The sequence below is a fragment of the Lycorma delicatula genome, chromosome 1 (assembly GCF_047948215.1).
Source record: "Lycorma delicatula isolate Av1 chromosome 1, ASM4794821v1, whole genome shotgun sequence".
Lineage (NCBI taxonomy): Eukaryota > Metazoa > Arthropoda > Insecta > Hemiptera > Fulgoridae > Lycorma > Lycorma delicatula.
Window position 1 is genome coordinate 233,565,966 of NC_134455.1, and position 23,736 is coordinate 233,589,701.

At 30.4% G+C, this 23,736-nt stretch overlaps 1 protein-coding gene across 4 annotated transcripts in view; it reads left to right on the top strand.

Annotated features, from left to right (window-relative positions):
- The first annotated feature begins 4,346 nt into the window (after positions 1 to 4,346).
- LOC142329589 (uncharacterized) overlaps positions 4,347 to 23,736 on the top strand; it is a 536,070-nt gene continuing 516,680 nt past the window's right edge. For 2 of the 4 annotated variants that reach the window (XM_075374299.1, XM_075374315.1), the window contains exons 1-2: positions 4,443 to 4,478; positions 4,874 to 5,157. The gene's annotated coding sequence lies outside the window, so the exon portion shown is untranslated. Of the gene's footprint in view, positions 4,479 to 4,873; positions 5,158 to 23,736 lie in introns of all 4 variants that reach the window. The other 2 variants (XM_075374308.1, XM_075374323.1) reach the window with 2 other exon arrangements.

Here is a 23,736-nt window from a genome sequence, read left to right on the forward strand (position 1 = left end):
TTGCCGTAAGGGTTGGTCATATCAAAAGTTGTTTCAGACAGAAGTTTTAGGTAATGTTTAGAAGGCTAACGACCAGTTTAAACCGATTCGATACTGTGTCTATTAAGGGAGGTATGATCTTTTTTGTCTTCGAAAACCTATTTTTCCCAACCCCTGGGCCTATGATTGGTGATATCAAAAAACTTTACTTTGATAAGTTTTAGGCCCTTATCCAAAGAATAGTAGGAACTTTAAACAAATTCGATATTTTCCTTAAGAAAGTTATAGCGATATTTTGTTTTTTTTTTAAAAAAGCCCCCCATTTCCACCCCCATAGTCCGATTTTGCCCATTAACGAACTCGACCGAGATTTTGGGTCTTTTATTTTATGTATCAATTTGGAAGGAATTGGCGCAAAATTACGGCAGTTATCGTGTTCACAAGAAAGTGAAATATATACATATATGTAAACTTTTAAACTGATGGTGGTTTTGGGGTCTGGGGGATGTGAAACGCGAAGATATGTCGAAATTTTCCGGAAGTCAAATCATGGTACTCATTACAGTAGGTAGCTTTCTTATGAAACCTACCTAAGAAGGAGATGAATTCTGATTCGAACCGATGTGCCTTCCCCTAAAATCGAAATATTTCGTTAATTAAAATTTTATTTTGCTATAACTCTGGAACCAATGAAAATAGGTACCATTTATTATATATTAATAAATTCATTTGCTTTATTAGGTTATAGATCTCATATATTCTTTTTCTAAATTTAAACACTTTTGTCAAAAGAAGTTAATTATTTTTCTGTAAGTATTTTATTCAAGATTTTGTTCAATAATTTTAAATATTTTAAATTTGATTTTTAATGTTTTTAACGAAAGTCATTTGCGCTAGTTTCTCTGTATCGATCGGCAAATTAAAGATTTGTGGTTTGCGTTTCTTTTATAACTTTTTTAAAAATTTAATAGTTGTAATTATGTTAATTTTTAAAATTAAAACCTTAAGTTTTTTACATAAAATGTCACTTTCAACGCTAAATAAAAACAAAGATTGAAGAAGAGGAAAGGAAATTTCAAGAAAGTTGTGAGCAGAGCTATTTTTGTGTGGAGGTGAACAATAAAATTATGTACTTAACTTGCAAAGAATCAATTAGTGTCACTAAGTAATACTACATTAAGCGACATTATAACAATAATTAGGAGGAACAATTTTCGTGCTTCCAAGGAAGAGAAGAAAAATTTAAACAAATTAAGAATTCACTTAATAGCCAGCAAAGGGTGCTTACAAAATTCATGAAAAGTAATGAATCAGTCACAAGAACAAGTTACGAAATAAGTAATCTATTAACAAAACATTCAAAATCATTCACCAACGGTTCCTTAATCAAGGAAAGTATGATAACATATGCCGAATTCGTCTGTCCAGAAAAGTTACAATCATTTCGAGATATATCATTATCAAGTAATGATAGACAAAATAGTGGTAGATAAAATGACTGAAATGGCAGATAACGTTACTTCACAACTACAGGAAATATCTACCAAAGTCCAGTTCTTTTCAATTGCGATTGATGAAAAAGTACGAATGTGAGAAATGTTGCATAGCCTGCTGTTTTTTTCGAGGTTGCGATAATAATAAGAGGATTACCGAAGAATTGCTAGAAATTATCCCTCCTTATGAACTAAAACTGGTGAAGTTATTTTTGATGCTGTATGGAGTATTTTAGAAAACTTTAATCTTTCTCGTAACAAGCTTGTTTCTGTAATAACTGACAGCGCTAAATCGATGAAGGGTGAAACTAAAGGATCTGTGCCACGACTGACAAGAAAGTTACAAGATGAATATCCAGATAAACCTAAAATAAGGACTTTTTATTGCCTTCTTCACCAATAAGTTCGCCGTTAAAAAATATCAAAAATTGAAGTACTTAACATTGTATCAGAGATAATCAACTTTATTCGGTTGAGAGTACTTAACCGTCGCCAATTTATATTGTTCCTTAAATATTTAGAATCCGAATTCGAAGATCTTCCTTATTACACAGAAATTTTTTGGCTGTCCAGCCATACAGTCCTGAAGAGCTTTTATCTGTTTTCGGAAAAAAATTGTATTTCCTGAAATGAAAGATGAAAAAAACAAAAATAAATCGATTATAAAAGATCCTTTGCGGGTAAAACATCTGGAATTTGTAACAGATATTACAGGTCAACTGAATAATTATATTGGAAGGCAAAGGTCAATTAATAACGAATACGTACGATGCAATAACAAATTTTGTATGAAAACTGACTTTGTTTAAAATCATCTGCAAAAAGGTTTTGACGTATTTTCCTACGTGTAAGCAGTTAAAAGCACAAAATCCAAAATTGCTCAAATGAACGGAGGGGGTGGTGTGGTGAGCGGAATCGCCACAAGGTAGGTGTCTTCTCCTAGGGGGTTAGGATGAAGGCTATAGTCAACGCTGGTCATCCAGCCAGACGCTGACCCTGTGCACCGCTCGGCTGAGCCTCAGCAAACTATGGTAGACGGCGTTCCAAAGGTCGGGGCGGAGAATCAGCCCCTGCGCCGACCCCGAGGTGATCACGGTTCTACGACAGCCTGCCTCGATCTTGTAGATGAGACCGCGGTTCCTCAGGCATGCTTCCACCATTCTGACGAGGTATAAGGCCTGAAGCATATCGCTCTACCCTGCAAAGTTGAACGCGTTTTTCACGTCCAACCTTACGAGAAACACGACACGAGAAATGATTGTGGTCCTCTGCTCGTCGTAGTTCCTCAACAACCTCTTGGATTGCATCTAGTGTCAACTGACCCTGGCGGAAACCGCACTTGTTGTGCGACAGGCCACCTACCTGATTCATCGCAACCAAAAGCTTAAAAGCTTCCCTTAAAAGCTTCTCTAATACCTTCCCACCTATGTCAAGCATACACAATGGGCGTTAGGAGAACGGCGACTCCATGCCTTTTTTGGCAATGGGGATCAGCAACCAGACATGAATTGTACATGTTTAGAACCAAAAGGGAACTACAGCGCCCAACCATCTTGAGTATCTCTCCATTGAGATGGCTTGAGCCATCCACCCATCAACAGGATAGATTATACTTTGGTTAGGGTTGTGTTTCATAAGGTGTCGCAACACCACAGAGAGTACGTGTAAGAAGAAACATTTTAAGATGTTGTATTGCTATGTAAGTGTGTATGCTGTAATTATTTAGTGTTTAAATGTGTAGAGTTTCAAGTAGTTTGATACTTAAATATAAAATTAAATACAAAAGTATAAAACTTTGTTGGACTATATCAAAATATTATTGCTGTCAATCTAATTATTAGTATACGCTCATGCGATTAATAAAAAAAAAAATCTAATTCAATATTGAAACTACTCGGAGCACTGAAATTAAATTTGTAAAGCTAGGATCCGTACACACTCGGGAAAAATCATATGACAAAAATAATCTTCAGTTTAATGCTAAAGAAGCGAGTAATTCGAAATCATTGATAAACCTGCATGAAAATGTGTCAGAACTATAGGAATATAAATCTGAAGGATTTCTTTTTGGATTGCTGCAAAATTTGACAATGAGTTTAAGAGATTTGATTTCGCTAGAGAGTCTATTAAATATTTTAATTTCCGAATAATACGGTTCATTTAAAAACAGTTTTAATCTGTGCCTTAAAGCAAGACAAACTGGAGAGAGAGAGAGAGAGTGAGTGAGAGAGAGAGAGAGAGAGAGAGAGAGAGAGAGAGAGAGAGATCTTAATTAAATTTAAAAAACAACTTGAAATTTTTATCTCTAGTCTAATCCATTTTTTCAACATTTCTTGGTTCTTCTTTGAAAGTCTTCAGATGAAAAGTTAACTAGAAATTAATAAAAACCATAATAATTATTTGAAAAATAAGATTTCAATTCGATAAGAAAAACTGAATCGAAGCGATGCTTTAAAATAGAAAAATTGATAAAGCAAGAAGTTTTAACGATTTAAAACAATTTTCACAAAAAAAATCATCACATTTATTTAAGTATCTCAAATTCATACGTATAAGAGATTCATTCTTATCTAAATTTAATGCAGAACCATTTTACAACTTCAGTCGAGTAACCGATTAATATTAAGATTAACAAAAAGTGGAATGTAAATTAAGCTACAAATAAATAAAACAGCAATAATTTGTAGCGACATCGTTATTGAGGGTGGTTAGTGAAGTGAGCCGATAACATTTAGAGGGAGGTAATCAGTGATAGACATAATATGACGTTGACTGACTCAGAATGATGGAAGGGGTGAAGGTGGGAGAACCTATGGATATTTCGGTGGTTGTGAGAGGATGTATGTGTGAGTCGAGCAGGGCGAAAGGAATTATGGGAGAAGAAGAGGAGAAGGTGTGTGGAGCGAAGTTGAGTGGAAGTAGTGTATGTGTAGTCGCCTGACCGTACATGTGTAGTGAGCAGTGTGTGTGCTCTGTGTTCGTAGTCAATCGCTTCGCGTCTTCTGGGTAAGGAGCTCGCCAGTTGGTATTCGAATCTGTTAATACTACGAATTACGGAAAAATTTGTCAGCATATTTTAAATATTTGTTTTTAACTTCTTATTCCGTAGAATTTAATTTTTAACCCTTTCAAAAATATATTAGTGATACGGTAATATTAAACCATGTTTTTTTACCGGTGATTTGTAGTTACGTACTGGTCAATTTTAGATACACCTTTCTGGTTTTCTTAAAACGTCGAAAAATAATTTTTTATTCAGTATTTTGCGGGCTTGTTCTTTACGTACCTATTTATACATAAATATTAATATTTCATTTCACGCGTACTTCATACTTTTAATATTTTTAATTTTGCGTTAAATTTTATCCGATTATAAAATTTAAAATTTTTGTTCACCCTAGGTAATCTGATTTCAGTTTCGACACTTCATAATAATGGTAACATAAATTTCGAACATTAATAATTTGTTGTACATTTATTACAGTTTGATACTTGTACAATAATAAAATATTTTTGAAAATAAACTAGTTACCTCATTGTATTAATTCCACTTGTTAGTAATTGATATAATATTGCGATAAATTTTTAATAAGTGGCAAGAAGAAGTTTTGTGACAAAGTGCGACAAAAGTGACATTTTAGTGCTTTTAAATTAAAAAATAGAAATTAGAACGGATCACTTTTTGGTAAGTAGTTAAGTAGTTGATGTAAAATTTATTGTTTATCTAGTATTTTATGTGTTTATTGATTATGAAATGCGACATTTTAATATTGGGCTTAAATATTCTTTACAGCGTATTGTAAATGGATAAACTCTAACAATACCGACTTATCTTCCAAGGGATGTAGATCATCTAGGATATTTAATTAATTTATGATTAATTTAATCAGATATTTTTTTAAGGTGAGTATGTAATGCAGAAAGTTCTTACATGAAAAGTGTATATATTAATACCGATTTAACTGAGTGACTGCTGTGCACGAGTACGAAAAAAAGAAAAATCAACTTGTTATTTAGTACAGTGTTATAGCACAATAACTAAATTTTTCTCTTTCTATCTTTGATTTTAATCGAACAATTAAATTTTGTTGCGTAAAGGTGATTAAAGGTATGTTTTTGTAAAATTGGTATTAAAATCTAATTTCACTGCAAACTTTTATTTCCTTCATTAATAAGCATTTAATTATAGTTACGAAGTATATTTTTGTGATTAGTTTTAATTGTAGTCTTAATGTTTCTGTAATACAGTACCTGTATGCAAATGCAGATTTAACGCGAAACCAGGATCAGTGGAATTAGAATCCAATGAACAGTAAATAATTCATAACTTTCTCTATTTTATAATAGCAATAGGGTATTATTTGAAAGAATTATACTTTAAAATGTCATGCTAGGTATGAAACGTTACGTAATTAATCAAACTGCCTTTTTATTTTTAAAGAAAAACAGTATAGAACAATATTATAACTTTATAACAGTATTTTTAGTTAATCATGTGAATCTATACATACAAATTGTAAAAATGACCTGGTAGAAAAAGAAAATGATTTAGGGTGTTTAATACTTTGATTTTTCTTTTAAAACATCAGATCCAATGGACAATAGCGAATAAAGAGATTCAATAACAATCGAAGGCGCTTAAGAAGAAATTGCTAGGTTATAGGTGATTGCTGGAAAATACTCTAATTATTATTTTGGTAAGAAATTTGTTGTAGTATATACTTGTAAATATTAGGTAAAAATTATTATTGACTACTAATTTTTTTCATATTAGCTTTTGCTTCTGTACTGTCTACTTAAAGTTTTGTATTCATTTATTGTACTTTCGTAATTTGTTGCGTCTTCCAGTAGATCAAATTTTCTGTTAACTTCTTCACTTATTTTATTTTTGGAAAGATATTGTGTTAAAAAATCGAATAACACTTTCAATTAATTATGAAAATGGGTTTTATGAAGCCGTTCTGCATTATTAAGTATTTAAACACATTTCTTGCAAGATGTAACAGAATAAATCTGTGCGTGATCAAGAATAGAATTTCATTGATTTTATAAATTATAAACAATTAAACTGAAACTGAAAGTTTATAGAGTTGTTCAAATACTTCATTGTAATCGAGATTAGAACAGATTTAGATTATAAAAATTTCGGAGTGTAAGAAATTATACGCTTGATTTTCTTATGAGTTTTTCCATTCTTATTTGTTTTTATTGCGACTGTTGACGTTCTCTTTGGTTAATAATCGTTAAAATTTTTTTGTGCTCCGCTTTGGTAATCAATTTTAGTCAGACTTTTATTTAAATTAATTTTTCTTTATATTTATGCACTTTTTATTATTTTTTTCCGTATAACAGCCAATCGTAAATTAAATTAATCGTAAATTTTCCTGTGGACAGCAAGATTCGTTTTATTGGTTTTAATGTTCTTACATCGTGATTCGTAAAAAGTTAGGAACAGAAAGCTATCATTATGTAGGTGACAATAAGCAATTTTTGTTTTCTTTTTATGTGTTCGTTACGCACGCTCCCGTAAACAATTGAATAAATGCATCAAGAGAGTTTAATTTAACAATTAGATTTTTGAATTTTCATTTTTACTATTACTTTCTTTTGAAAAAAGTGAACGTACTCTGTTAGCATTTTGTTTGACAATTTTTTTTCAGGTTTAGTTTGTTCAATTAATTTTATCAGGAAATTGAAATGTATTCAGAATTTCATTCAGCATATTTTTTATTATTATTAATATCGCTTTTATTAACCGATTCTTTGTTTTTTTATTTTAGTTTGCGTATAAATTAATTGGATTTTCGTTTACTCGAACTGGCATTTCAATTCGATTTTGACTATCGAAAAACGTATTTTTTGTTGAATTTTTGAAAAAGACTATATATATAAGGTTGAAAGTTTTGTAAGTTACTTAGTTGGCACTAATCAGAAGGCACTGCACTATTGTAGTAATAAATTACATAGAATTAATTTCGCTTCTTCAAACATAGTATGCGATTATTTGAACACAATTTGATTTAATATTAACGTTAAAATTAGTCTTAAAACACAAACATGACAAAAGTTAACAGTCATAAATGTTTTATAAGTTTTTTTTTAAAATGAATATTAAATGATTAATTTTGATCAGTAACGGAAAAAAATGCACAAATTTGGCTAACAACTTTCTTTTAGATCAACCGGTTACAATGACTAAAAATAACTAACCTAAGATGACTAAAATATATAAAAAGTTTTGTTACTGATTTTGTTTTTAACATACTGAATTTTTCTTTCTACAAGAATAAAATTTTTAATTTCTGAATTTTAATTCGACGTGAAGAAACCAAATATTATTTTGTTTTTAACTCTTAAGCGTGTCTAAACTTAATCCACATTTTGAAACGATTATCAATATTAATCGTAATTATTTTTTAATCAGTAGTCATTTTATCGTTTGTCAATCTATCGTTTGTAATATATATAATTTTTATAATCATCATTTAATTAATTCGTAATACATGGTTAGGAGAAATTAATCATGGCGTTATTGTAATTCATGATAATGAAGTTTCTTTAAAGCTAATCTGCTTTGAATGATAATTTCATAGCATGAAAAAATTCTTTTGTTGTGGGAAGTTAACGTTCTTCGTTCGAAGCGCAATCTCACGTTAAACGTGTGCGAATAGAAACTTAACTTCTAGCTGGAAAAAGAAAGTAATTGGTAAATCACATGTGCTTTTGCAGTAAGATTTTTTTTTTAATAGTTACAAGAAATCCAGGATTATTTCGTAACTCTAGCATCATATTACTGATCATTGTTTGTTACTGAATATTTATTTTTGGTTATGTTAATTATTACGGTTCGAGAAAATAATGGTTTCAGAAAATTAAAGGTTTTCTTTCATAAATTATTAATACGATATAACTTGAAAGTCGTTTAATTTGTTCTCTAGCATACTTTCTCCTTTGTATCCCTATTATACTGAAAAACTCGTGAAAATTTCAATATGCATAATTGCTTTCTACGTCGGAGTTGAAAATCTATTCTTAAATGTACTTTTGGAATCCCACGAAAATTTGGTGCTATCGTCAATCCTAATTATCGATATTTTACAATAACAAATTTGCATGTTATTAAGATCTAGATTACGGAGACAAATTGTAAGATTTTGCAAAATGAAGGCATGTAGATTTACTTAAGTTAGAATTAAGTAAAGTTTTTTTCATTTTCGAAATAATACTTATGTGGTTAGTCATGTTTTTCAAATATACATAAATAAAACTTAAGTTGAGTCAACATTTAATTACATCCATGTCAGGTTATTATAATTTGACTGTTGTAAGCGATTTTACGGCACATTTTCATTTTATTGCCCCAATCATTCGTATTTGGTTAGCCGTAAATAATCCCCGAGCCGTATCATCATTTGTAACAGGATCACAAAATAACGATAAATTTATCAGATATTTTATCACAGATACTCGTACATATAAGGATATGTAAAGGTGCATCTTCGTTTTATATAAAGACGAATTGCATCTTATGTTCTTCGTAAATTTGAATTATATTTTTAAAATAAGATCTGATAGGCTAATTATTGTATTTAATTAATCGGCTGAATTAGGGGTAAAAGTTAGTGATTGCCTTTTCCGGAATACCCTACGTTCAACTGACCGGGCTTTGCATTATGTAAATGCTATTAAATTTCCATACTGTCCTTTCCCGTACACAAGTTTCCTGCGCATGTAGTGAAGTAATCACCTTAGAACGTCTCTATCGAATTATAAAATAAAATCTTCAATTCGTTTATTTTGTGAGTGGTTCTTGTTGTTGTTGCAGCCATACTCTCTATGCACGTTTGAACTGTCGATAGAAAATTTGGAACTGGATATTAATTAATTTAATCTGAGTAAATAATCACTTTCAAAACATTTCATTTTTCTTTTAAAACAGTTTTTTTTTGATTAGTCGTTTTGGTGTGTCTAATCAAAGTAAATCGCAATTCCACTTACGAACGTTGTTTAGCCAGTGCTTCAGCTTGAAAATGTTAACGATTTTTCAGATATTCCAAAGAAAGTTTAGTTTACTTTATCTCTTTTAACTAAATTCTGGTGAACTATTTTTTTTTTTGCTGATACAGCTTTTAATGTTCTTATTAGTTAAGCTGTAACTGAAGTTGTTAAAATTCTGTTGGTTACTCAGTAGGCTATTTGTTTTAATGATGATAACTATATATCTCAATGACATTTGAATGTTAGTATATTTTAATGCTTCATAAATGCTGAAACCTTTTATTATTTTTTTCCCTCGTTCCATATCGAATTAATCTTTGGCTTCACACACTAAGTTTACTTGCAGTTGTGCGCAAACGCACATTTATATCAAGTAAGCTGTTTTATTTTCTTGTTTATAGTAAATTTAAAATATAGATTAAGAAAACGTTATCACGACTCAACATTTTATTATGAACTACTATTCATTTATTTATATACATGACATATTTTTATTAATTATTTATTATTAGTCTATTTACTTATTTTCATTGTTAAAATTTAAATAAATTTGTTTAATAGACGCCTAGTACTTTGGTCAACAGATAATATATTTTCTTGTAATGGACAGATACAGACAAATAGACACAGGTCACAGCAACTGGAATGTCGCCAAAATAAACTCACACATTATTAATATTATTTTTTTTTAATATGAAAACCGGACAATATATAAAAATATCGTTATAACTAATACATATTTCTGTAGTATTCATCAGGTTTCACGTAGTAACCTAATTTCAAAATAATCTTAATTCCATGTCTTATTGAAAAAATAATCGTTTAAATTTTAATTAATTTATATATTTATATTTAACATATGTATATATTACCGAGATCCTCTCATATTTTGATTCCAAAATAAATTTCTTCTAATTAACGCCAAGCAGGAATATTTGTTACTGATTTTACGTTTTGTAAATTTGGTCTCAAATCCCCTGATAAGTAGTGCTACAGAATTTACTGTACCTTTTTCGGTATTAATGATCTCTCTTTTTTAACAATTATTTATCTTCATATTTCAGCTTGATTAATTTTTCCTGGGTTAAATATTTTTCATTACCAGGTCGAAATATGTAAAAATATACTATATAGCATTAACTGGTAAGCCGTTCCCGTTCTTTCACGGAGATATTATTTAGTTAAATATTAACAGTAAACAAGGAATTCCAGTTATTTTGTGTCTCACTGGTATGCTAATGAAGTTAAAATGACGGCATAATACTGGGACGGGATATCAGAGAATCTGTAAACAAGTATTGAATTGCGTGTTTGTGGAACGCAGGAAGTGAAGCAAATTCGGTATGAAAGGAAGAAGCATAAAGTTTTCCTTCTCTGCAGCGAATTGCTGCTTGGAAAGTAGACCAAATGAAATTAGATCGACTAGGTTGGACTACGTGAACATCCGAGTTCGGAAATCTATCCAGGAGTTCGAACAGTGTTCCTCAACTCCCCCACCCCTAACCAATACGTTACAATGGAAGCTAGGAGAAGTAAAAACGAAGACGGGTGTTTGTAATTCCGTATTCCTTCGAATATAGTTGGGATAATTTTATTATATTTATCTTGCTATCACTTTAAGAGTTAGTCCATGTTATAAGTTTTCAGCAAGCTTATTAACAGGAGATTCTGATAATTAAGTCGTTATTGTGTAAATCATTAGCCTAATCGATTAACGTTTCGTGAGACTGAGAATACGTTTATCATCGTACTTGGCGGTCTGGTTTCAAGAAGCTACCTCCTTCATCTCGTCTAACGTCTCATCTTGTGTTGATTGTACTCTGATCGTGAACTTCGACCTCACCATGGGAGAATTATTTATTTCACTAAAACTAACATAGTCCTGTGTGAAAGTATTTTGTAACCGCTCATCTCTTCCAGCGAGTCGTACTGCATCACCTTGCAACGGGAGACAAATTAAATCAATTTGTTTGCATAATTAGGGATATAGCCGGATGAGCTTTAAAAATCATCCTTAATAAATTACAACAGAAATATGATATATAAAAATAATGTGATGTTAAAAATGTAATTTTTTCCCATGTGGCTTGTATTCATATAATTTAATTAAAAGGAAGATTATTCCTCTCCATTCTTCGTCGTCAAAACAAGTTTGTAGTTGGTAACTGTATCGATGTAACTTTCCACTCGACTATCAGATCTGTCGGTCTAGCTCTGGATTATTACCATTGGTTCCATAATATTATTATTACATCTTTTCTTAAATACGAATTATTTTTATTTAATTGGCTCTAAGATTGACGTGCATTTCGTTGGTAGCTTCCTGTCAATTATATTCTGGCTTGGAAGTATTTTTTTTTTTTTAAATTTGTTTTACAAACATATAATACTTAGTTACCAAGGTTATTATAAAAGGAGGATAATTTAGTTGCCATTCGGATACATCGAACGATTTTCTACATAAATTTGTGGAATGTTTAAGTATTATTCAATATGATTTGAGTACGTACCTGCTATAGTAGCAGATTTAGATTTACTATATTTTTTATTAAGATACATCTATTTTTCGTATGCCTAATAAACTGTTTCAATTACTGCTTTTAGCACAACATTTCTAAATACTATTTTCTTTTAGGATTTTAAGTTAATATTTCAATCTTTGTATGACGGAGCGAAAGAAAAAAATACTACGTTTGATATTTTAATTATTTGATTCATAGTTGCTGCAAATGTGGGATGCATTAACGTTGCATAACACGTTTAATTTTGTCTTGCAGTAAAGAGTAATAATTAGTGAAAATCCTGTTAAGCTTTACATCAGTTATGCAACTTAGTGATTATAAATATTTATGTTGATACAATTAACGAAGATTAGTATTGTTTATCTATATACAATTTTTTGAGGATTTTAGTATTGCAATCAAAATTCCGGCGTTTGCAGTTTGTTCACCTGTAGGAAATGCCTATTTATGTTTTATATATATATATAACGGGAAAGAGATCAAAATGTATTTGGTTTTCGTATTATAAATGTTAATTTTTTTTTCTGGTGGTTTCAAAGTAAGTCTGTTCTGCATAAAAAGAGATAAATACGAGTTGAAGGAGTCAAACTATTTTACAAAAAATGCCTGAAAATTTGTATGTCGCATGGCTATAGTTTAGCAAACACAAACGTTTTATACCGGTAGTTAAGAATTGCATAAGAAAGTTGGTTTTTACTTATAATTGTCGAATTTTCTGATGAGAAAAAGAATAGATGAATATGAAAGTGGATTCCTTTTTTTCACTTGAAATATATATCTTGTTTTTGGGGATCCGTGAATGATTAAAAAATGTACCTAAAAGGCGTATAAAATCACCATGAAATAAAATTTGGATACGTGCCGAATGTATCAACAACTGGTATCATCGCTTTTACAAAAAAACGTGAAGATGAATAGAACGCTGGAACTGAATAGTGTCGAGTCGCCGCTATGCTGATTCTGGCATGTCAGATAGATGCAGTAAACATTCTATATTTAAAGTCAATTGTTTTTAAATTGTCATTTCTTTAAATTCGCAGCGTTAAGTATTGTAAATTTTGATTAAATTATTAAATTTCATTAATTATTTTAAGTAATTAATTATATATATATATATATATAATTATTTCCGATTATTCCCCTTAAGGAGAGCATGTGAACTTGAGCAAATCATGGCTTTATTTCCTTCTCTTTTCTTTTCTCCATTCGTTCACTATGTTTTTTCTTTCTTTCCTCCGTCCATCTACTTCTTATCGTTTCTTTTTTTGCTCATGTTCAATTTTGCTATTTCAAATTCCATTTTCAAATTTCCTTCTCTCCTTCATTTCTTTTTCTGAGATGTTCAGTCGTTCCAGGTCGTCTTGTGTTGCTTTCATCAAAAGGGACTTTAATTTACTTACATTGACGATGTTGAAAATTTTCTTAGCAAATCTGTCTTCCTTCACCGATCCTGCATAAGTATCCGTAGAATTGCAGACAACTTTTCCTAAACTTATCGGTGATGGTGTCTGTGCTTTCATATAATTCCTTTGCGGGTCGTTTGATTCAGGTTCTGTCTCTGAGGACCGCACCGTGGATTTTCCTGAGGATTTTCTGTTTTTGTTTCTTGATTTCATGAATTCTGTCATTCTTCTGATTACTGTGGTTTCTGCTACATACAAAGCTACCGGCAAGACAACTGTGTTGTACTGTCGTAGTTTCGAATTACGAGATACTGCCCTTTTCCGTATATAAACTTTTCAAATTATTGATACACTAGTCCCTTAAAATAGTGACCTACAGTTCCCAATGTTATTGGTTTTGTTTGTATTTATTTATTCTGTGTACTTTTCACCTTTTCGATTTTAAGCCGCTAAAAGGTACCTGTAAGTTTAATTTATAAACTTCAGATATGAGGCAGTTGATAATAAGAGTTTGGGTCATAATTTTTGGGTGACACTCGGATGGCCGAGTGTCACCCAAAAATTAACACCAAAAATTATGTCACCCAAAAAAAAAAAACAAGGTAACCATGGGGTTACCTTGTTTTTTTTTTTGTTGCGTTTCAGTGTCTGCTTACCCGATTTTCAATGTTTGTAGATTGCCTAGTTATATAGAAGTATACAGAAAACGTCTTTTGTTTATTTTCCAAAAACATAAATTGAAATTATTTTGTTCTTTTTTACTTTCCATTTTTTTTTTTTTTTTTAATAAGGCTTCACTATTTTAAATTCATATAACGAAAAAATTATCTTAAAAAATAAAAAGATGTATAATTCATAACCAGAAAGTTAGAACGGATGTATAAATGGAAATTTGACCGAAGCATTACTGTGGTCGAGGTATTGTCAGTTCCGTTTCGGCCATGCTTTTTTTCTTCTATGCAGACGTTTCAGAATTGTGTCACTTGATTAAAAAAAAAATTATTCAGTTCCTTCCCAGTGGTTTGTAAGCATTAAAATAAAAAAACATTTTTATGGGGTGTAAAAGTACATTTTTCAGATTAGGATTCTTATTTTTTAAGAAGGTTTCTTTCAAATACTTTTCTGACGAAATAAAAAAAAAAGTATTTGAGATAGTGATTGAGATTTGGTGGATGGAAATTTTTTAAACATTCTTTTCAGTATTTAAAAAAACTACGCATCGTTTGAATTTTTTTATCTTTCATGAGTATATGAGAAGTTTTTTTAATTGACTGTTCTGAAAGGTAGAAAATACGTTAAGGAAATAATTACTGAATAAATTCAAGATTCTAAAATCGCTACGTATAAGCTGCTTTAAATTATTCTTGTTCCCGTCTAATACACAGATAAAATAATCAGATTCTATTAGATGCAACCATAGAGAATCAGAATATGGATGCTAGTGAATTTTTCCCTAGGTTTTGGTTACAGTTAAATGTAGTATGTTGTTCAGTCTGCGCATACCGGAGTAGCGGAACAAAACTTGTGTGGCTATGCTAATTGGACGAACGGATATAAATTAATTTTGCGATTAGATTTTCTTCCATAGTGAATAACATTATGTCTGTCATGCTAAAAACGGCACACGGTCGCTAAAAGAAAAAGTAGCTTTTAAAATTATTGTCGTTATTTTTTTTATTGAAAAAAAAAAAGAAAGAAATTCAATAAATTTTAATTCGTTAATTCATGACGAAAAAATATCCTGATTAAAAACCTCTCATCTGACATTTGAATGCTAAGTAATCCTTTCACTCGTTTATATAATGGAATTATTTTCAATTTAAATAAGCGTAGATGAATAACCTCAGGCATTTTGATGATCCGGCAGAATTAATTATTTTTAACATTTTTCGACCAAGAGTTGAAATCACCTGTATTCTTGTCTTTATATTAGTTCCGGCTGAATCTGAATTTTAAGGCTTATTTCTAATTCTCACTCTAATTTACTGGCAGTTAGGAAATTCAAATGTATTTATTTTATGTTTACGATTTATATATGATTGATTTCATTTACGTTTGCTAATTTCATTTTTTTTACTCCTTACATACGCACTTAATTGAGATTTGAAATTATTAGAGATGAAAATATAGAAATTGCGAATTTCCTTAAAGATTATTTTTTTTAAAAGTTCGTGATTAGGTGATACCTAAGCTTCAAAAGATATCCTCGAAATTTTAAGAATTAGTTTCTTTTGAATAGTACGTTTATTATTTGCTTTTTTTTCAGTGTTCAACTAAAGATTACTGTTGTATATTAAAATTAAAAATTTGAGCTCTTTGTATGTAATATATTAAAAATAAAATAGTTCCTATGAAGACGTGGTACCTTTAGATTTTCTCGTTTTTATTCCTTAGAACTAAATAAGTAACTATGTGCAGACCATCAAAAAAACTCCTTGAATATAAAATCGGCCGCTGTTACTTTTGAAGGAATGGGTAATTGCATAAATACTACGTAAAATTTGTTTTAAACAAAATGCAACTGAATTTTTAGAGTACTGTTTTACAATTCATCCGAATTTTTCTATTTTTCAAAGATGTTTGATGGAGGAATATAATTTTTTTGTTTTCTGCAAGGCTTAAGGTTGGCTTTTCTTGGTCACGTTATTTGACAGTTCGTGTTTGTATGTGTGTAAGATTTTATGTAGTTGAAAAAATGGATAGATATGAAGCTTTTGTTCATTGTATTAGTGTAACGTTTTATTTACGTAGTCAGCGGAAGATAACCCACCGGGTTGGTCTAGTGGTTAACGTGTCTTCCCAAATCAGCTGATTTGGAAGTCGAGAGTTACAGCATTCAAGTCCTAGTAAAGCCAGTTATTTTTACACGGATTGAATACTAGATCGTGTATACCGGTGTTCTTTGGTGGTTGGGTTTCAATTAACCACACATCTCAGGAATGGTCGAACTGGGAATGTACAAGATTACACTTCATTTACACTCATACATATCATCCTCATTCATCCTCTGAAGTATTATCTAAACGGTAGTTACCGGAGGCTAAACAGGAAAAAGAAAAGTCAGCGGAAGATAGAAAGTTACTTACGATATAATTTGATAAAAAGAAAAAACTTTGGGGTCATTAACGTATATTTTATAATCATTTGTATATATTTAATTCTGTCTTGTCACTATTTTAAGGTGTGAAATGTCTTCGACATTCTGTGTGGAGTGTAGTAGTAGTTCTTGCAACCTTGCAAGTAGTGAACAGGAGGGGATGGCAAAATTAATTTGATTATGAGAATAAATATTGTATATCATATAATGAATATATGATTATTGTAACAGTAGAATAGATAAAAAATAATATTCAGTGTTTCTGCTGGAGATATGGTTTTCATACTGATTTGATTAACATCATACAGCTATTCTAATAAAAAAACAGTAACATTAAACTTGAGTAAATAAAACCTTACTTCTTTCCGTCGACTGTTAAAAAAGAGCGGGTTCTTACTTCAGATTACTGTCTGTGTACCGCAGCATGAGTTTAGGTTCAAAATCAATTGTCATCAAGGTTGATTCACCGATTCCGGATGGTTACTTTTTAAAATACTGTTGGGAACACATTTTTTGGTGTACACAAAAAATGAAGTATGTGGAAAACTGCATTACATCGTCCGTTATTGTAGAATCTATTACAGGAATAATATGCAGTTATGTTGGTATAATGATGTAGGTAACAATATAAAGAATTGTTTTCAATAAGTACCATGCTTAAAAACAAACCTCGGTTTATAAAGTCTTTGTAGCTTTGAATTCAAAACTTGTGAACTTATGAGTTTAGTAATAAAATAATCTGTGGTCAACTGTAGCTCAGTATAAATGTGCAAGAACTGAATGATTTTTAAGGAAACTGGATCTATAACAAAAATAAATAAATAACTTATACGAAATTAATATCTTTACTTTTTATTCCGATCTTTTTATTTAATTTATATATTTAAAGCCGGTTCTAATTTTGGAATGAAATTTTATTTCATGTTTTTACCGACAATTTGTACATGCATAAGTCATTAAAAAGGGGCTTTTATAAGATTATTATTACTTTTAAATACAGCATCTTATGTTTTGATGTAAAAATGGTTTAATTTAATTACCGTAAATACATGTTATTAAATATAAAAAATTCAATTATATAAAAAAAGAGTTTAAAAATCAACTACCCATTAATCCATTTATATGAAAAAAAGGAAAACGAAAACCACGTATTTTCTGATGGTAAGATTTTGCAAAGCGGAAAGGGATATTAGACTGGAATACTAAATATTTTTTTACAGTTTTAGCAATTTTTTTTAACTGGAATGTACCTATTTAGTCTCAAAATTATTTTCCATAAGATTGAATATACTCGAAATTACGTATTATTTGTTATCAAAATAGCAAAAAATGTATAAAAAAATTCAGCTGCAGTGTGTGAAGAACACTTATTTATTGCATAGTATATCCAAGCTTGAAGAGCGTAGAAAAGTCTACTTAAACCAGTTTTTACCTTCGCAGTGCCGTACCCTCCGTTGAAGATTGGGTACTTGTCCGTCTGTGTTCTGAATCCCCGACGATGCTTTAACTCTCATGTTTTGGGCGTACAGTAACGCTTAAGAATGCCCTTATTATTGTATCTATTAAGAACTGTAATTATAAGAAAACGCTTACGGATCGTCAACAGGTTTTATAAAACTTCAATCGTAGACCATCTGAATGTCTCGGATTACAGCCTACGTTAACGGGAAAGCGGTTTAGGGTCGAATATTCAGCGAATAAAAATGGTTTCCAAGAGGAATTTCGTTAATTTGTTTTTTTGCAGAACTACCTTATCTTTTCTGGGGAGAAACTACGATCTGCGGCCGATTTCTGTACGAATTATTTTGGTAATGCTGACAGTAGATTTTCACGCTCACATCCCCAGGTAACGTTGCCATATTTTGGGATAAAACGGTTTGTTCGGTTTCTCTTTAGTTCCTACAACCCAGATTTTTAGAGTTACAAATACCTTAAGAATTAAGTAATTTTTCATGTGGAGGAATCGTTAACCGCGTCCAGGAATTATAATAATTGTAAAACATCCGCGTTATACTGTCCCCGGAAACTATTATATTCGCCGCCTATCTATGGTTTTCCAACTTTGAAGTCCTGCATTGAACCGTTTATAATTTTCTACAAAATATTTTGAGAGTATTACATGTCATGAAAAAGATATATATTTATGTTTATGCATGAAAATGCAACGGATGACAGTTTCTGTTGGATTTCTAAGCACCGTAGAATTCAAAACTAACAAAGAGCCAGTGTTGCGTCTAAGGAAACATGCATGTACTCTTTCTTCATCTGGCATCATGTTTATTCAGTTTACGTTACGCATACTATGTAAAATATTCCTTGCAGATGATCGGGCAGAACGAGTGGTTTAAAGCTGCAGTCACTTAATTACACAATATTGTTTTCAATTAACAGTTTAATTAATATTAAATTATCGTCATACTCCATTTGTTCTGTTAAATAGATTATACTTGGTTTAATTCACGTTATTAGCAAAGTTACCTTTATGACTGAATTTTTTCGCTTATCTTGCGTCTTAACTTATTTATTTGTTTACTGATATATACTAGTATCTCGTAGTATTTATTTCAAGAATTTCTTCAATTATTATTTACATGCATTTTCATAAAAAAACTAGAAGAATCATCCATGAACGCTGGTACGTTATATTCGAAATTAAATATTTAAGTGAAAAAAAAGTAGGTTTTTATTGTCACTCAATCAGTGGATAATTATATAGGGATATATCAAAAGTCTTATTTGTTGAAGATAAAACTCGCATAAATAAATAAAAATATTAAACAAAAGGAAATAAAAATGAGTTTTTTTTAACAAGTAAACTAAATTCACGTAAGAAAAATTGTCTTTAAAAAATAAAAATAAAAAAAATAAATTTTTTTTAACAAAAACGGCAAATTAAGTTAATATTATTTGTCCAGTTATTTAATCGGTGTTAGGACGCATGATTTATTCTTTCTCGTTTAATTCTGAGGGATTGTAGTTTATTATTATGATGTAATTATTTTGCAAACGATAAATGGTGTGTACTATTTAAATAAATTTATTTAGCGGAGTGTTAAAATTTAAGTTTGTCTTCCATGTATTGCATGGAGTTTCCCTAATTCTATAAAGATATTTACGTTTAAAGGTACTCAAACTATGAATTTTTTGACATACGGTTGTCTTGATAGTTGAAATGTTAAGAGAGAAGAGATTCCTAGGCGGAAGATTTATAAGTCGAGTTTTAGTGGTTGCTGCTTTACTGAATGTTTTTGAAGAGTGAATAAATTTGGTTACAAAAATTTAAAGTTCCTCCAATAATTCATCAACGATTGTCCAAAAGCTATCTATCTCCTCGTGCTTCATTGTAATTAAAACTAGACTAGATATTTTATTTTGTAAAACTTTATGCTAGATGTTTAACTGAATTATATATATATACATATATATACACACGTTTCACTTTATATATGGATCCCACCAAACATCGAACCCGATTAACTGAATATTTCTGAAATCTTTTTTTCCTAGCATATTATTTGATTCTTTGAATTACTTAGTTACAGATAATTTTTTTATTCGGTTAGGAAAAGATTATGTTTAACGTTAGCTGTCAGTTTTTATTTAGTCATAAAATCCCCAGGACACCATTCGTTTGTTGCCTATTGCAAGAAGTTCTACACAACCATCCCCATACTGTACATTGATTTACAGTGGCGCAAACTGACTTATAGTACGAACATGCTAGGCCGTAAAAATCAGTGTTTTGCCCGTAGTTGAGGAAAGGATCATTTTTTTTCCTATTTTTTTTCTCTTAATTACAAACTAGGTATGTATACACCCTTCACCTTAAATTTTTTATTTATTTGGATAAAGTTTGTTGACTATTACGTCCAAGTGTAAGTGAAATAATTGTGAATACCCGATGATTGATTGATTCAATGCTTTTCGACTCTGTTTAAAATTCATCTATAATTGAAAATACAGGTGTACGAAAAAGAACGTCGGGTTACACGTTTTTACAATAATGAATCACAAATAAAATGAAAGCGTAACCTGTAGTTTTCCCAATGTTCAATGTGAGCATCTTTCATCACGCGGCATACATCCAACGGAGATCGTCCTCACCATGTTTGGAGTAATAGAAGCGATATCAATCTTCAATCTTGTACCTCACATCGGGTAGATCAGTAGATAGAGGAGGCGTATACACAAGATTCTTTATAAATATTATCACTGATCAGCTTTTCTATGATAACTCAGGATTCAGGTTCATGTCTGAGTAAAAGAATAGTTACTTTAGACAGTATCTGAATACCTATGTTACCCGTGCATGTAATCTTTGTCCATTCGAATTTCGTGATTTATAAACTGAGATTCATACTTTATAAATATTGTCACTTATATCAACATGTTAGAATCATTATATATTATTGTGTTCTTTAAAACAAACCCTCGAAAGTACCAGTAGCAATATCTTGTTATTTTGACCAAATAAATATTGAAAATAAACTAGTTTAGTATCTTATGTTATTATGAATCCGTAATCTGAATATTTTTGAAATCATCTTTAGATTTAAAACGACAATAATTGTTCTTTGAAATGTGATATTGTCGGCTAGTATTTTAGAAAAGTAACCAACCCGATTACAAATTGCAAAATCAAAGGGATCCTATTTATAAATCCTTTAAATTCCTTAAGTTTAGCTATCAAATGTTGAACAGAAAATGTTTTTCTATCCAATTTATGAATTAAACATTACCTAACATGTTAATACTGCCAAACTATGTTTAAAGTACAAAATCTATTCTTTGTTAATTTTTTTTTTTAATCAGTCGTATGATTGTGTAAACATAAATAAAAGTATGTATGTATTTATCATTTCGATGAGCGGGCTCATTTTCTACAGAATAATTGTTGTAATTTATAATATGGTGGGTCTTAAGTATACAATTTTTTTCATGGGGACTATTATTTACAGAATTCATATTTTATCTAATTTAAAATAAAAAACGCAGAGTAGGCTGTGTATTCTCTTTAAATGTGGGAAATATAACTTAAATGGTTAATCAATTTGTGAATCATGCTGCTAAATTTATATTAAGGAAGTCTCTTTGAGAGATTTTATCGACGCTGTTATTGTGTTGTATTTTGTGAACTTCTTTTTTAATTGCTTCCTGTTGAGTTACCTCCTTCGTGGATAGATGGATGCATTAATGTGGTTTGACGTTCTGTATTAGTTTATGAAAACATGTATGATGTTTGCAGAATTTACTTGAGCAACATGACAATCGTAATTCAGAAGAAATCTTAGAACATTATCTGGTAATTATTATTTGTTAAATATTATAATGATTCATTAAATGCTAGGAATGAGTCACTCGTCCATTACGATTGTAATTTAAGCGGATATTGAACTTTTTTTATAATTATAATATGCTGATTTATGTTTTGCTTAGACTACATTGGAATAAGAGGATAAATATGATTGATTTGATAACTGTTAACTATGTTTGTTAGTAAAGCGATCGCTCATACCATTTCCTTTTTGTTTGTTAGCGTTGCAATAAAATATTTCTTATTATTGTTTCTTTTTTTTATACGGAAAAATTATGGTATTGCTGATTACATATAAACCTTAAATCATTAGTAAAATGGATGACATTTCTGTATATGGAAATATTAAAATTCATTCATTATTATTTTTAATATATATTTATATATAAATTATTTATTTTTTAACATATATTTGCATGTAATAACATGCACGGGTGTGTTTTGCGCATATCGATAATGAGAGTATAATCTATTTTTAAATTATGAATAGAATTACAAAACAGCTTCATTAATTTAGTCTGGGCGTGTAATTAAATCCACTTTTTTTTCTTAAATGGTTTTTTTCCCTGACAAACAAGATATTTCCCGGAATATTTATGGCGGTTGGTTTGCTGACGCCAACATCGTAGAGGATGCCAACAGTACGATGTAAATGAATTGGTGCATTCATATTCTAATCATATCTGGTGTTAATTACTTGCCTATTATGGCTTTTTCAAAAAAACCTAATAAATTGTAATGAGTGTTTGAACAAATCAGGTTTTGTTATTTACGCAAAGATTAATTCATTCATATATTTATATCTTGATTACAGTGAAAGTAAGGTATGCAAATTACTTACTACTAACTGATTTTATGCAGTTTTGGTTTTATGATTTTATTAACGTCTTAGGATACTGTTTCGAAAGACTGTTGATCATAGCAGATGTATTAGGTAGTACATTTATATAGTGAATAAATGTAAAAAAAAAAAATATTTTATTAATTACGACAAAACTGTTACGAAATGCATTCGTAAAACATTTCGTTTTTTGGCTATTAAGTTATAATAACAGGTAAAGTATTACCAACGATCCAAACATCACACTTCGAATTTTTATATTTCTCAGCATTATTTGATCACAGAATTTAAAAGTAGTAACACATTTTTTTTTTATGAATGTTGGTTACAAAATGTAATTTTAGTGCATATTTAAGAGCTTTTAAGCAAGTAAATAACGTACTTTTCTGCTGAAATTTTATTTATCAGTATTTTTTAGAATACAGAATCGTGACTCTTGTGTAGGGCAAGCAATTATTTTAATTGTACTGGTCGATCAAGCCCTTCAAAACAGCCATATCAGTTGCAGAGTAAGTAGTTATCCGTGGAAATTTTGATGGTGACACCGTTTGGCGTAGGAGTCCCATGAAGTTATTGAACTCTAGGTTTCGGAGCAAAAATGCTTATTATGAAACCTCTGGTGAACTCCCTTAGTGATAGAGTTTTGCACAGTTCGATACACGATTTTAAATATTTCCGTTCTCGTAATCAGATAGTACTTGACGGAGACTTGTAGAGCTTAGAGAACCCCAAGACGAGAATAATTTGAAACTGCTAAATGTCTAAGGAAAGGAAGAGAAACTGTCAAAAAATTGGATAGTCGATTTTTGTTGTTCCAGAACAGGGTCACAGTAATACAATTCTTGTACCAACTACAATCTTCATGAAACCGTATTGACCTCGATTATGAATAATATCCGTATCAGTTTATTCCAAGAGTCATTATTCAGTCAATCGCTAAAGCAAGTTTTGCAAGATCTTGATCTGCTGCTAACCTCTAATCTCGCCTTGATCCATACCATCTTTTAGAGGTACTGTAATTAGAACACTCTTCCAGTAACCTAGAATTTACTTTCAATCAGGTACTGTTGGAACTGTCTGCCAAGCGGT